Source organism: Phyllobates terribilis, unplaced genomic scaffold, assembly GCF_046119375.1.
Source record: "Phyllobates terribilis strain yellow unplaced genomic scaffold, ASM4611937v1 Scaffold_2__4_contigs__length_985480577, whole genome shotgun sequence".
NCBI classification, from domain to species: domain Eukaryota; kingdom Metazoa; phylum Chordata; class Amphibia; order Anura; family Dendrobatidae; genus Phyllobates; species Phyllobates terribilis.
The window spans coordinates 30,443,848-30,457,543 of record NW_027362762.1 but is presented as its reverse complement, the minus strand read 5'-3'; positions in this window follow the sequence as shown (position 1 = coordinate 30,457,543).

Sequence of the window (13,696 nt, the reverse complement as noted above, 5' to 3'; positions counted from 1 at the left end):
AAAGGACTCCAATTACAATTAGTCTTTACTCCCACAACCTATCTATTTAAGAGCACAGACCTGCCTGATAAAAGTCGTAGGAAATGCTGTAACCTAGTCCTTAAAAGGACTGCAATCACAACTATTCCCTACTCCCAAGCTATCTGTAGATTTGTGTGAAAATTGGCTTGAAATTAACAAGGTATAGCGCACACAGCAACAGCGGTGCCGTCTAACACGCAGCTGCAGCAGTGAGAAAATGGTGGCGACAGGGAAAATGGCTGGGTCTTATAGGGCAAGGACATGTGACATACACTGCCAATGACACATGCCCTTGCTTGTGTGAAAAAAAGCACTTCGCTCCGTGTGTGCGCTGCTGATAGGCTGACAGATTGCACCTCCCCACTGTAAATGCGGGAAAGAGAAAAAAAAATGGAGATCTTCATTATTCCTGCAGAGATCCATCCCCTGCCCCTCCCCCCACCCCGCTGTACACTCAAACTGCGGATTAACATTAATTTTCATCATTACTGAGAAAAAATCCAGTTATGATTTTGGTGCACGAACAGTTATCGAACATAACCTCGAACAGCCGAATTTTTCTCAAATTGTTCGTGTTCGCTGAACGGCTCGAACACCGCCCAAAACAGCTCGAATTTGAGATTGGCGAACAGTTCGAGTAGAACAACGCTCATCTCTAGTTGGGAGTTCATTTGTCGTTCTCATCCGGATATGGCCAGACAGAAAGGAAATACCAGGATGTTGAGCAGTTCTTGCGTTGTTTTGTGGCAGACAATCAAGAGGGGTGGTCTGAGTTTCTGCCACTTGCTGAATTTGCTCTGAACAATCATACATCTTCTTCTGCTGGTTGTTCGCCTTTTTTTTGTTGTTCTGGGAGACATCCGTCGTTTGGGTCGTTCTCCAAGTTGGTATCTGCCGTGCCTGAGGAGGAGAATTTTTCCGGCGATTTGGAGAGAGTTTGGACGGATGTGCGTGGTAATCTTCAGGAGGCCAACAGAAAATCTAAAGACTACTTTGATAGGAAACGACAGGAGGTTTTGTTCGCTGTTGGTGACATGGTTTGGTTGTCCTCTAGGAATCTGCGGTTGAGGATTCCTTCTAAGAAATTGGGTCCCAAGTTTGTAGGGCCCTTTAAGGTGCTTCAGGTTGTCAACCAATCTGCTGTTAGGTTGGAGGTTCCTACCTCCTGGAGAATTAATCCCGTGTTTCATGTCTCTCTGTTGAAAAAAGCTGTTGTGTCGGATTGTGACGCCTGTGCCTCTGTTCCCCCGGTGGTGGAGGACGGGGAATATGAAATTTCTCGCATCCTTAATTCTAGACGGTATAGAGGTAGTTTGCAGTATCTCGTGGCCTGGAAAGGTTTCGGTCCCGAGGATAACTCATGGGTGAGGTCGGATGATGTTTCCGCGTCCAGACTTATCAGAGCGTTTCACAGGAGATTTCCTGATAAGCCTGGTCCTAGGGGATCCGGAGGATCCTCTTAGAAGGGGGGGTACTGTTAGAACCTTGCTCTTAGGTTTTTTCTATTGCTGGTCACATGACCTTGTTGGCCTATTTAGTCCTGCTCCGCCCTTCTGGCTTTGCTGGACTTCATTGTATTACTACTCTTTAGCTAGCCGGTGCTCAGTATCTAACTCTGTTAGTTTGCTTGGTCTTCGGACCTCTGTGTTCAATATTATTTGTTTGTTCGTCTGTCTGCTACTATTTCTGTTAGGAGGTGTCCATTTTGCTTCCAGTCCCTAGAACTTGTAGGGATTCCTTCCCCACATCTATAGGTCTCCGTACAGACTAGCTGAGGACTTTAGCAGGTCTGATCGCAGGATCAGGTCCCCTGTTACATCGTAGGGATCAAGCTGAGTTCTATCGTAGGGACAGATCTCCTCTCTTTCCTTAGCTCTGGTAGCAGAACATAACAAAGGCTCTCCACTGCAAGTAAGACCTGTAAGTGCCCCAGAGGAGCCTGCTCAGGAAGAATCCCCGGAAGAAGGATCACCGGTAGAAGCAGAGCCAGTAGGCCCAGTAACCAGTGTACTTGCCAGTCCCATAGAGAGGTTAAGGCAGTTTTGCAGTCCACCAACACATAGAGCGGAAAATAGCGCAAGCATCCACACTACACGCATCCCAGTACTACGTAGGTCATCACGTAACACAAAAGGCCAGACCCCTGTCAGTTATAGGGAGTAAATAGAGAAACACTGACAGTATAAATAGTTACCCCGTAGGGTATGTTCTTGTAATAATTTCATGTATTTATTTATTGATTTATTTTGCCTTGCTAATGGACAATTTATGTGACACGGACACTTCTCATTGCATTTAGTTACCCGTAAGGGTATATATATAAAGGACTCGGTGGCTGAGGACTGTGAGCTGCCCAAAAACAGTCATGTACATAGTTGCACTCCCTGGAGTGCCTTTTAAGCGACCTCAGAACAAAAACCTGTTTGGCGTGGCAGAAGTCATGGTCCGATGCTGGATCACCTATGCCCTGCAGCCACGCCCAGGGCCTACGTGGAGGGTTTACGGACAGGTCCCTCAAGCTACCTTTGCACTTTAACCAGTGAGAGGGATACCCTGTTGGGAACTGATTTGAGGAACTCTGAAGATACTTTATATTATTGTATTATAATGTTACCTGTAACGTTCAAGAAAAGTGCCTCCCATAAAGGGAAGATATGTTATTGTTTAACCTGTTTTGAGAAAAAATGCTTCAGTCCAGGAGTACTGAGTCTTACGGGGGGGGGGGGGGATGTGGCGCCCTGCTGTGCACTGGTGCCACAGAACCCAGAAGGGTGCATGGATGGACTTCACACACCTCCACCCTACCACCTCAGACCACCAGAGGGAGCCCGTTAGGGATATATATAGGGAGAGTGGAGCCAGGCAGTGCAGTTTAGAGTTTAGTCTGTGAGTTGAAAGTGTGCTCAGTGAGAGAGCAGCACGCAGCCTGCTGTGTGAGGCAAGTTTAGGCCTACAGCACGCACTGAAGCCTAGTGAAGGCCCTGAGTGTGGCCGAAGGCGAGAGGAGAAGGAAGAAGTAGCGAGGGGGTAGAGGAGCATACCAGGCTCACTCCGAGATATATACCGAACACCGGGTTCGCGCCTACGGGGTCCCTTTATACCCAGTAGGGACCACCGGAACCCCTGGAGGACTACAGGTCCCAGGTTTACCAAACGCTGACTACAATACCAGGGCTAGGAGTCACGGAGGCCCCAACGTCCAGGGAGAGTGATCTCCAAGAGAAAGTCCTACCACCAGGTCAGCAGGTGCATGAGAGAGAGAGACAGTAACCAAGCTAGGCCTAGCTCCAGGCAGATCAGAAGCTTAGCAAGTGAAGCCACGGATCAGGAGGCCCTATACTGCTCACTGGGGAGAGTCCAAAAGTGCACCTTTCGCCCGGAGTACCCTGGACCGTGCCTGCATCATCACCAGTAAAGGTACTGAAGCTTACCCCCGTGTGAGTGTCCGTCTTTCCTCCGGGACCGTCCTGCCGTCTCTCACCAGCATCCACCATCTACCCCTACACTGCCCTGGAGCTAGCTCTACCTGTGGAGAGCCATACCATCCCTGCTGCCGTAACACCAGCTCCAGAAGACTGCTCCGCAGCGGCGGCCCCCTTTAGCCGCACTCCACAGGTGGCGTCACGAACACCTTACAAATCCCCTATAAATAACCCCCCCTTTTAATGACCTCCCTGGGTCACGGACCGGGTCACCGCCACTGTGACATCCCCCCAGCATCTACCGGCCCGGCACCAGGTACCCCACGGCCCAGGGGGCGCGTCACATCAATGGTGGTTCCGAGTGACCTACGATCCACAAAGGTGTCAAGAATGATACAGGAGAAGAGGGAGGACACAGAAAGGCAAGAACATTCTGAAGATAAGGAAGAAAACCTGTGAGGGCTTATGGATAACCAAGAATGGGAACCTGCATGGACGCAGCATCGAAGCTTTTATCTGACGAAGCTGACAGGGCAGACAAGACCTTCTGGGGCTTTTGGGAGACTCCTATCACAAAAAATATCTTCTCAACAAGGAACAAATGTACCAACAATTTTGTAAGTTTATTTGTAATATTTTTTGTAAAATCTCCTCCCTGTGATTGCTAAGGATCCTCAGAAGTGTAGAATCGCTGGTTAGATGTGTCTTCCTCATTTTCTTTTCAGAACCTTCAGATTAACCCCACGTCTGCAGGTTGATCATGATTTTTACATGACAGGCTTTCTTTAAATATTCTCATTTGCTGGTAGATTTATTAATGAGTAAATTGTGGCCCCCGGACAAGGAGCCATCAATCTGTGATTGACTGAACGTGCTGCAAAAAATAAAGAGTTATCAAAAAGTTTCATTGTCCGTCAGTGGACAAAGTTTCTGGATATTTGGGGACGTTTTAGAATAAAAAGGGAGGTGAACATGAGGGCTTAAATATTCCTGCCGCCTCTCCTCGCTGCTGGACCGTGCGACGTTCGCTACTTGACTCGCTACACTTTTCATAATTCTAATTTCTATCAATTACAAGTATCAAAGTAAAGTAAGAGAAATCTTGTTAACCTACTACAATCCTCATTATGTAAAGTGTGGAGAGTAGCAGAGGTCATCTGTGATGCAGGAGATCCTGTAACACAATGTCCCCGATCTGTCACATCCAATCTGAGTTTGTATCTTGCTCGAGGGCGTCCTCACATTGTCTTGTGAAATAACAGTGTCATGAAGATTGTGACATCCAAGATGTTAAAGCGGTTCTGCAGGGAGCGGCGCCGTCATCGTGTGAATGGACCTCCTTGTACCTTGGTGGATCCATTCTATTGAGGTGGCGCCTATCATACAGTACATATTTCTGGTGCAGCAGCCGCCTGGCATTGAGTGCTCACATGTCTCTGTCCTCTCCCCGCTGACTTCTATGTGCGGTGTAAGGGTACAGGTCATTACTGGGGTGCATGGATACAACCAGATTACTCGAATTTAGCACCCAGATTTAATTTCCAGCAAAGTTATTCTGTGTGAATTGTACGTTGTGGGGTCTCTCCAGACCACAGAGAATAGTAAACATAGAGTGCACAAAAAACACTCTCCGCTCCCCAAACCTCTGGCCACCATTTTGCTGAATTTACATAAGGTCAATTGCAAAAATTTTGGATTCCTGAGAATCAATTTTTTTTTGTAAAATTTACTGTAAATGTTCTAGGCAAAATAAATTTTCTTCAATCTCTGATTCCCACATTTTTAGTCGCTTCTGCCCTCAGGGGCTATTGCAGGTCTTGTTGCCCTTTAGCTTCAATCACCAGTAATATAATTAATAAAGACGCTTAATATTGTTGCGTTGCTGTCCCTGGAATCTGAAGGAAAACATCAAATAAGCAATTTTCCTTCGGTCTACAGTAAGATCTTAATAAAACACTACGACCCTGTCATGGAAAGTGCGGAGAGACCCAAAGGTCATCTATGCTGTTGGACAACCTGTAGAACAATGTCCCAGATCTGTCAGTCCCACTAAGAATTTCTATCTTGCTCGAGGCCTGAACTTGAGATGCCTGAATCTCATCAATGCTTGACGTTATTGTAAAAGTGTTATCAGATAATGTGGACATGCGTGATTAAATGGACCTTCTGTAGTCTGGGAAAGTCCAGCCCCCACAGGCAGTGGTGCGGTCATCATGTGAATGGACCTCCTTGTACCTTGGTGACTTCATTCCTAAGCTACTGTCTATAGAGCTGCTCCTATCATACAGTACATGTTTCCTGTGCAGCAGCCGCCTGGCATTGAGTGCTCATGACGCGCCCCGAGGGGTGCTTGCTAGCTGGGCAGGTCGGTGCCGGGGATGTCACGGTGGCAGTGACCTGGTCTGTGGCCCCGGGCGGTCAAGTAAAGGGAAAGTGAAAGGGGAATAAAGTTTTTGGAATAATGTTTGTGTGACACCACCTGTGGTATACGGCTATATGGAGCCGCCGCTGTGGAGCAGATCCTCTGGAGCTGATGGTAACGCAGCAGAGTTGGTTCAGCTCTCCAGAGGCAGAGCTAAGCTCCAGGGCAGTGTAGATGGTTTGATGAGTAGATGTTGTCGACTGGGACAGTGTCGTGCAGGGCTGAGGGCGCAGGTAACGAACAGACAACACATTAATGGCGGTTTCTTCTACCTTTACTTGCGGTTTGACAGCGCAGCCCGGGGTACTGGTAATAGCTGGTGGTGGAGATCCGGGCGGCCTGGAAGCAATTAGGGGATCCACCTTACCAGGTGGAGTTGTAGGCCTTCCCCCTGCGCTATTCTCTTTGGCCCTGCTGCTTGAAGTGATGCTGCGGCCCTCGTTCCTGAGCAAACGTCTGTCCCTTGCCCGTATGGCTGGCAGCTCGACCCTTCTTCAGGCATTGCACCTTCGTGGCGGCGCCGGGCCCTAGTATGCTGTTGAGCCGCCGGGCATTTTGGTGGGGCCAGGAGACCTACAGTCTCCTGCCATCCGGATTTTGTTGCCGGGCCTTCAGTGCCCGCACAACCACGGACTCCGGTGTCCAGTTCCTTGCGCTTTTTCCTCTGGGGCGAGCTTATTCACAGCTCCCTTCCCCAGGTCCTTCCTACTCCCCCTGCCTCCAGACTCCAATTTAAAGGGGAGGGAGATCCCACTTCTGATTTGGAGCCAGGAAAGTGTTGAATGCTGGTGTTACCTGACAAGTGGACCCCTCCTTGCTTCCAGGCATGGCATCACCCCCTTTGAGGGAGGCAATGCCAATGTGGCAACCGGACTCCTGGGAAGCCACACTCACATATCTCTCTCCTCACTGACTTCTATGTGAGGTATAGGGGTTCAGGTCATTACTGGGGTGCATTGATACGTCCATCATTTCACAGGTTGGGGATAGGACATCTGATGAGTGACTTACAGACTGAGAGGAACGTGTCCGATCTTTGTGTCATGGAGGAAACATCGTAATCAGAAATCAGAGTTTATATTAGAACATTCCTCTCCGCAAACAGCAGCGGAAAGAGATTGTAGAAAAGCCTCAGTGTAGAAAATTATAAATATCCGTGCAGCAAATCAAAGAGGTTCCCCGGCCGGCAGCGAGATATCCCCCGAGGGAACCAACAACCTGCTCAGATCTGTACATAGCGCAGACATTGCTCACAATCCCGAGTGTTTATACAAAGTATCCCGCCATCAATCTCCGCAGATTAGATCTATACGGTTATACTTCTATACGTTGTTATCATTATTTTTTATTTATAAAGCTCCTGTATATGAGAAGGGGTTACATACAAAACGCAAATAGAAATTACAGTGATCAAACTAACAATGATAGACGGGTACAGAGGGGAGAGGACCCTGCCTTCGGGGGCTTACAATCTACAGGATGGTGGGGAAGGAGACAGTAGCTTGAGGGGTTGCAGTAGCTCCAGTGGTGGTGAGGTGACAGCGAAGTCATTGCAGGCTGTAACTTTCTTGAAGAGATGGGTTTTCAATAGCTGTCTGAAAGTTCTGAATGTGGCGGATAATCGGACATATTGGGGCACAGAATTCCAGAGGATGGGTGACACTTGGGAGAAGTCTTGGAGGCGACTGGGTGAGGAAGGTATGAGTGTGGAGGAAAGGAGGAGGTCTTGGGAAGACTGGAGATTACATGTTAGAAGATATCGGGAGATTAGTTTGGAGATGTATGGAGGAGCAGATTATGGACGGCTTCGTAGGTCAGTGTTAATAGCTTATACTGTAATCATTGGGAATAGCCAATGAAGAGATGAGCAAAGAGGCAGAGGAGAAGCGAGGGGAGAGGTGGATTAATACATCTAAATGAATATCCATCCGTCCATCCATCCATCTAACGATCCATCTGTCCATCCATCTGTCCATCCATCCATCTAACCATACATCTGTCCATCCATCCATCTAACCATCCATCTGTCCATCCATCCATCCATCCATCCATCCATCCATCCATCCATCCATCCATCTAACCATACATCTGCCCGTCCATCCATGCATCTAACCATACATCTGTCCCTCCATCCATCCATCTAACCATCCATCCGTCCATCCATCCATCCATCCATCCATCCGTCCATCCGTCCATCCAGCTATCCTTAGCATCTCTAGTATGATATGACTCAGTTTTTGGTGCAGGGTGATTTGTGAGTGCTTCCCCTTGTCTGGTAGATGTATTTCTAGATCCTCCCCATAGTTGTCATCTCCCGTACGCCATGTCGTGCAGAACCTCTGCCGCTGTGTAATGTCAGCATGGATTGAGGATTGTGGCCCCTGGTTGCAATATCAGTGCCACATCCTGAAATAAGTAAAGCTATCACCCATATTATAGCCTTCCAGTTACCTCTCACCACTCTCGCAGCTCCTTTCTTCAGCCGACAGAACCGATCAGGAGCCCTAGTGTAGCGGGCTATCTGCCTAGATTGTCTGCACACAGCAACTTGAGCAAGTATCTAAGTTCTAGTCCTCCATGGTTCATTATGATTAATATTAGACCCACATTTTATTATGTTTAAAAGAAAAGATTTTTTAATCATTCTTTACATATTTTATATCACTTTGTACTTCCTTTCTCTGTTTGAGCAAATGTTCCAACAATGATAAGATTTTCTTCCTTTTTTTTTCCTTCCATGTTGTAACAAGTAGCAGCTACGTACCTGAAGAAGTGAACGGGACGTCCACGAAACGCATAGTCTTTTATAGCTTTTACAGTCTCCAATAAATGCTGGAAACATTATCCATCTCTGGCATATATATATATATATATATATTTTTTTTTCCATGGAGGAGCGTGGCTATTAATGGCACCTTTATCATCTGTATACTAGTGCCACATCCTGCAAGTCTTACCTTTTGCGTCCTCCTCAGACGCCACCGATCTTGTGTCACTGCTCACGTCTCAGTCAGTATTTATACCCAGTAGTAATTATCTGGAGTCAGGGCCGTGACCAGCACTTATATCAGTTGAATAGTTATGTTGCCCGGTGACTTTCTGAACTTGGCTTTCTGGACTGACGGAGCTTGCAGACAACGTTGTAGACGGACACAAGCCTGGTCCTGGGCATGTGCTAGTACGAAAACCAGTTCCCGTCAGGAGCTTTGCTAGTGTCAGGAGCTTCTGTGCAGGACGTGGGCAGCAGCATCATAAATGATATAGTATCATGTAGATGTGGCACCCCAGGGGTCTGGTTTCCACAGTAATAACAATATTATGTCTGAGAGCAGGTGGGAGGTCTCTTGGTCAGGAATCCTATGCATGCTACACCTCCTGCCCAGTCCTGGGAGGGGAAGAACTTCCCCTATATAAACCTAGGGCTGAGGCAGGGTTAGTGTGTAGAGAAGAAGTAGAGACAGAGAAGAGAAGCAGATATAGGAAAAGAACATCAGGAGCTCTGTGGGAGCAGTGCTATAAGGAGTCAGGGGCTGGCAGCTGCAGAGCTCGCCCTGACTGAGAAGCTATCACCGGAGTCCGAGGCTGTGGGGACTAATCTTTACCCAGCAGCAGAAACCGCCCGGCAGGGGATTTCAGGTCCTCTGGCCAAGAAACCCGAAGGCACGGTCACACGCGTGGGACCAGCACCGCCGTCGTGGAGCGGACGCCACTAGAAGGCCCCGAGTCACCGGCCATACGGGTGAGCACCACACGGTACACTCAGGGACGTGGGCTACTTATACCCGCCTCTAGCAAGGTAGCCAGAAGAGTACAGTCAGTTTGGGAGGCCTACAACTCCGCCTGGCCAGGGGAAATCCCATCTGCTCAAGGACTGACCAGGCCCCGATCGCTAGCCAGTACTCCGGGAGGGTCTATCTTTATCACCAGTAAAGACCCTGAACTACACCGCATCGTCTCTGAGTGATTCCTGCTACCCCCATCATCCACGTCGGCTGCCCTGAGGCCATACCCCTCCCGTTGGGGGTGATACTATCATGCTGCACAATCCTACCACCGGCCTCAGCGGTCTGCCCTGCAGCGGCAGCTCCTTCGCTGCATTCAACGGGTGGCGTAGTCGTCCAACACCTACCGCTAATACAACGCCACTTAGTCTGACTCCCTGGGCACGGACCGGGTCACCGCCACGAGACTACAACCCTCAACAGATCCGGCTCCGGGTAAGCTCCTGCATGCGCAACGCTGTGCGACACAGGCCCAGGGGTGCGTCAACTTTTTGGCGTAGTCGGCAGGATTTCGTGCCCGCAACCACCGGGTACTGCGTGCCTGAAAAAGACTGTTCAAACTTACCAGTGGTGAAGATTCCCGCCATCCGTGGAGGTTTCCCGCCATCCGGCGCCATCTTCTACCTTCTTCCCGCCATCCGCGAAGTTTTCCCGCCATCCGGCGCCATCTTCTGCCTTCTTCCCGCCATCCGTGGAGTTTTCCCGCCGTTGGACGCCATCTTGAAGACGCCGCGCGGGAAGAAGAGGGGCGTGGACTCCGAAAGCGCGCGAGAACTGAAGCCCCGCCTCACGTCCGGACGTTGCGTAAGGTCCTGGAAGGAGCCCAGCAGACGCCGACGTCACAGGAGCGCGACGGAAGGTCCTCAACCCTGACGATCCACTGCGGAGCCGCGGCCTACGGAAGAGGATCATCGCAAGGTAGGCCACGGTCCACTAGGGGGGAGGAAGATGTCGGATACGGAGGAGAGCTTCACTGCCTCAACCCCCGCCAGCGCCACCGCTGCTGCAGTCATGCCTTTCACCATGCCCTATATCCCGGGAGCGGCCTGGCTACCCCAGTACTCAGGGGAGTCACATACCCTGCATGACTTTAGAGAAAAGCTGGATAGCCTCTTCCAGGTGTATCCCCTCACAGAAGAGCAAAAAGTGAGCATCCTGGTGGCCCAATTAACCGGGGCAGCCCAAAGGGAGGTAAAGTCCTGGCCACCTGGGGGGAGGACTGTTGCAGGGATACTAACCCGGCTGAGGGACACCTTTTGATACCCGCACCTCAGCCGAGATCAAGCTTAGATTCTACGGGTGCAAGCAGCGAGCACACGAGAGTATAAGGGACTATGCCCTGAACCTACAAGAAGCCCTGAGAGCCATTAAGCAGACCGACCCTGACGGCGTGGGAGACGAGGGCAGGCTGTTGACTGAACAATTTATAGAGGGTTTATATTGCAATGCCCACCGAACCCAGTTGCGGGCAATGGCCTTACAGGACCCTCATCTGGGATTTGCACAGTTCAAGGACAGAGCCATCCGGGTGCTCCGAGAACCGGCACCAGCTGGCGTTGTGACCCACAGACGCCCCACTACCACTTACCACCAGGAGGCGGCACCCTTGTCGGCAGGGCCTGTGGGAGCTGACGCGCAGGCTTTGAACAATGACCCGGCTCCAGACCTGCACCATCAGGTCCAAGAGCTAGCTAAAAGCGTTGCCGCGCTAACCCGAACTGTGCAGTCTTTACAGGTTTCCACTCCAGGGAAGATCCAGCTGGCATCCGGACCGGAGGACATCCCGTGGCGTCGACCAAGGAGGACCCCACCGGCCAGAGGAAGACCCAGCGACCGATACAACGAGGACGGACAACCCATCTGCCGCCGCTGCAATCAACCCGGACATATGGCAAGGTTCTGTCCTTTAAACTGGCACAACCTGGGGTAGAGGGCCAAACCCCAGGAAAAAGATCATCAGGCCCATCGAACTGGCGCGACAAATATGTGGGAGGACGTCCAGTCTTGCCTGTGGTACTGGATGGCATCCCTATGAGTGCCCTACTGGACACCGGGTCACAGGTTACCACTATCCCGTACGTGCTCTTCAAGCAGTACTGGAATGACTCGGATATCACCCGCTACCCTGACGACGATTTGAGTATCATCGCCAGCAATGGTCAGCCCGTGCCACAGATTGGATTTAAAGAGGTGACCATTAAAATCGGTAGAGTTGAACTGGCGGCACAGGGACTGATCATTGTAGACATTGACAAGCACGAGAGTCACCCAAAGATAACTCTAGGAACTAATGTAATTGAAAATTGTCTTGCAGAGGTGATTTTCCTTTTACAGCAGGTTGCCAAGAACGCCAGCTCCGGCCAGCAGCGAGTGCTCCAGAAAGAGATCCGGGCACTGATGCGACGGCAACAGATAGAACTCTCCGGTGGTGAGATTGGTAGCGTAAGAATGTGCGACCCTTTCCCTATTGCCATGCCCCCAAAAAGTGAAATGATGATTTGGTGCCGGGCAGCTATTGGTCTGAGAGGTAGAGATTACCAGGCAATGGTAGAACCAGTTTACTCAGACAGTAGGCCCACCATTTTGACAGCACGGGGGGTGGTCAATGTACGCCATGGGAGGGTGCCCGTTCGCATAATAAATATCGGGAAGAGGGAAGTGTACCTGCCCCGGTATGCCACGCTAGCCAAATTGTATACCATCAATCAAAACTCCATACAGTCCGTAGAACCCTTGCCTCCATCTTCCCCGGAGGAAAGTAACGGCTCTAAGGAAACAATGGAGGACTGGTGTCAGCAACTACATTTGGGTACTGACTCCACTCCCTCACACCAGAGACAGGGAGTTTATCGGGTGGTTCAAGAGTACGAGAGAGTGTTTAGTAAACACCCGCTAGACTTCGGGCGAGTCAAGGGGGTAGAACACCACATCCCCACGGGAGACCATCTTCCCATAAAAGAGAGGTATCGACCCGTACCCCCTGCACACTACCAACACGCCAAGGGGATGCTTAGGGACATGAAGGAGGCTGGGGTGATCAGGGATAGCTGTAGCCCCTGGGCAGCTCCACTAGTCTTAGTCAAAAAGAAAGACAACACCATGAGGATGTGTGTAGATTACCGGAAAATCAACCGTATCACACACAAGGATGCGTACCCCTTACCAAGGATAGAGGAGTCTTTGGCTGCTTTAAGATCTGCTAACTTCTTCTCTACCTTGGATCTCACTAGCGGGTACTGGCAGGTTCCTGTAGCAGAGGCGGACCGGGAGAAGACCGCATTCACCACCCCGATGGGACTTAGCGAGTTTACCTGCATGCCGTTCGGACTCTGTAACGCACCAGGAACCTTTCAACGATTAATGGAGTGCTGTCTGGGCCACAGAAACTTCGAGCCGGTCCTGTTGTACCTGGACAATGTCATCGTATATTCCAAGACTTATGAGGACCACCTGAAACACCTGGCGGAAGTGTTCGAAGTTCTGGCAAACTACAGCCTAAAGGTAAAACCCTCCAAGTGTCACCTCCTAAAACCAAAGGTGCAGTACCTGGGACACGTGGTGAGCGCTGACGGAGTGGCTCCCGACCCTGATAAGATCACCGCAATTAAGGAATGGCCAAGTCCCTCCAGTGTAAAGGAAGTGCGGCAGTTCCTCGGGTTGGTAGGCTATTACCGCAGATTCATCCCCGGTTTCACCAAAAAGGCAGCTCCTATGCAGGACCTCCTGATAGGCCAGTCCCGGAAGGCCAAGAACCAGAAGCCGCCCTTCAAATGGGAGAAGTTAGAGGAAGAGTCCTTCCGCCAGCTGAAGATGGCCCTTACGGGGGATGAAATCCTGGCGTACCCTGATTACAGCCAGCCCTTTATCCTCTACACCGACGCAAGTAACAACGGGCTAGGAGCCGTACTGTCCCAGATCCAGCAGGGGAAAGAACGAGTAATCGCTTACGCCAGTCAAAAACTGCGACCCACCGAAAGAAACCCTGAGAATTACAGCTCATTTAAGCTAGAGTTCCTGGCAGTGGTGTGGGCAGTCACCGAACGCTTTAA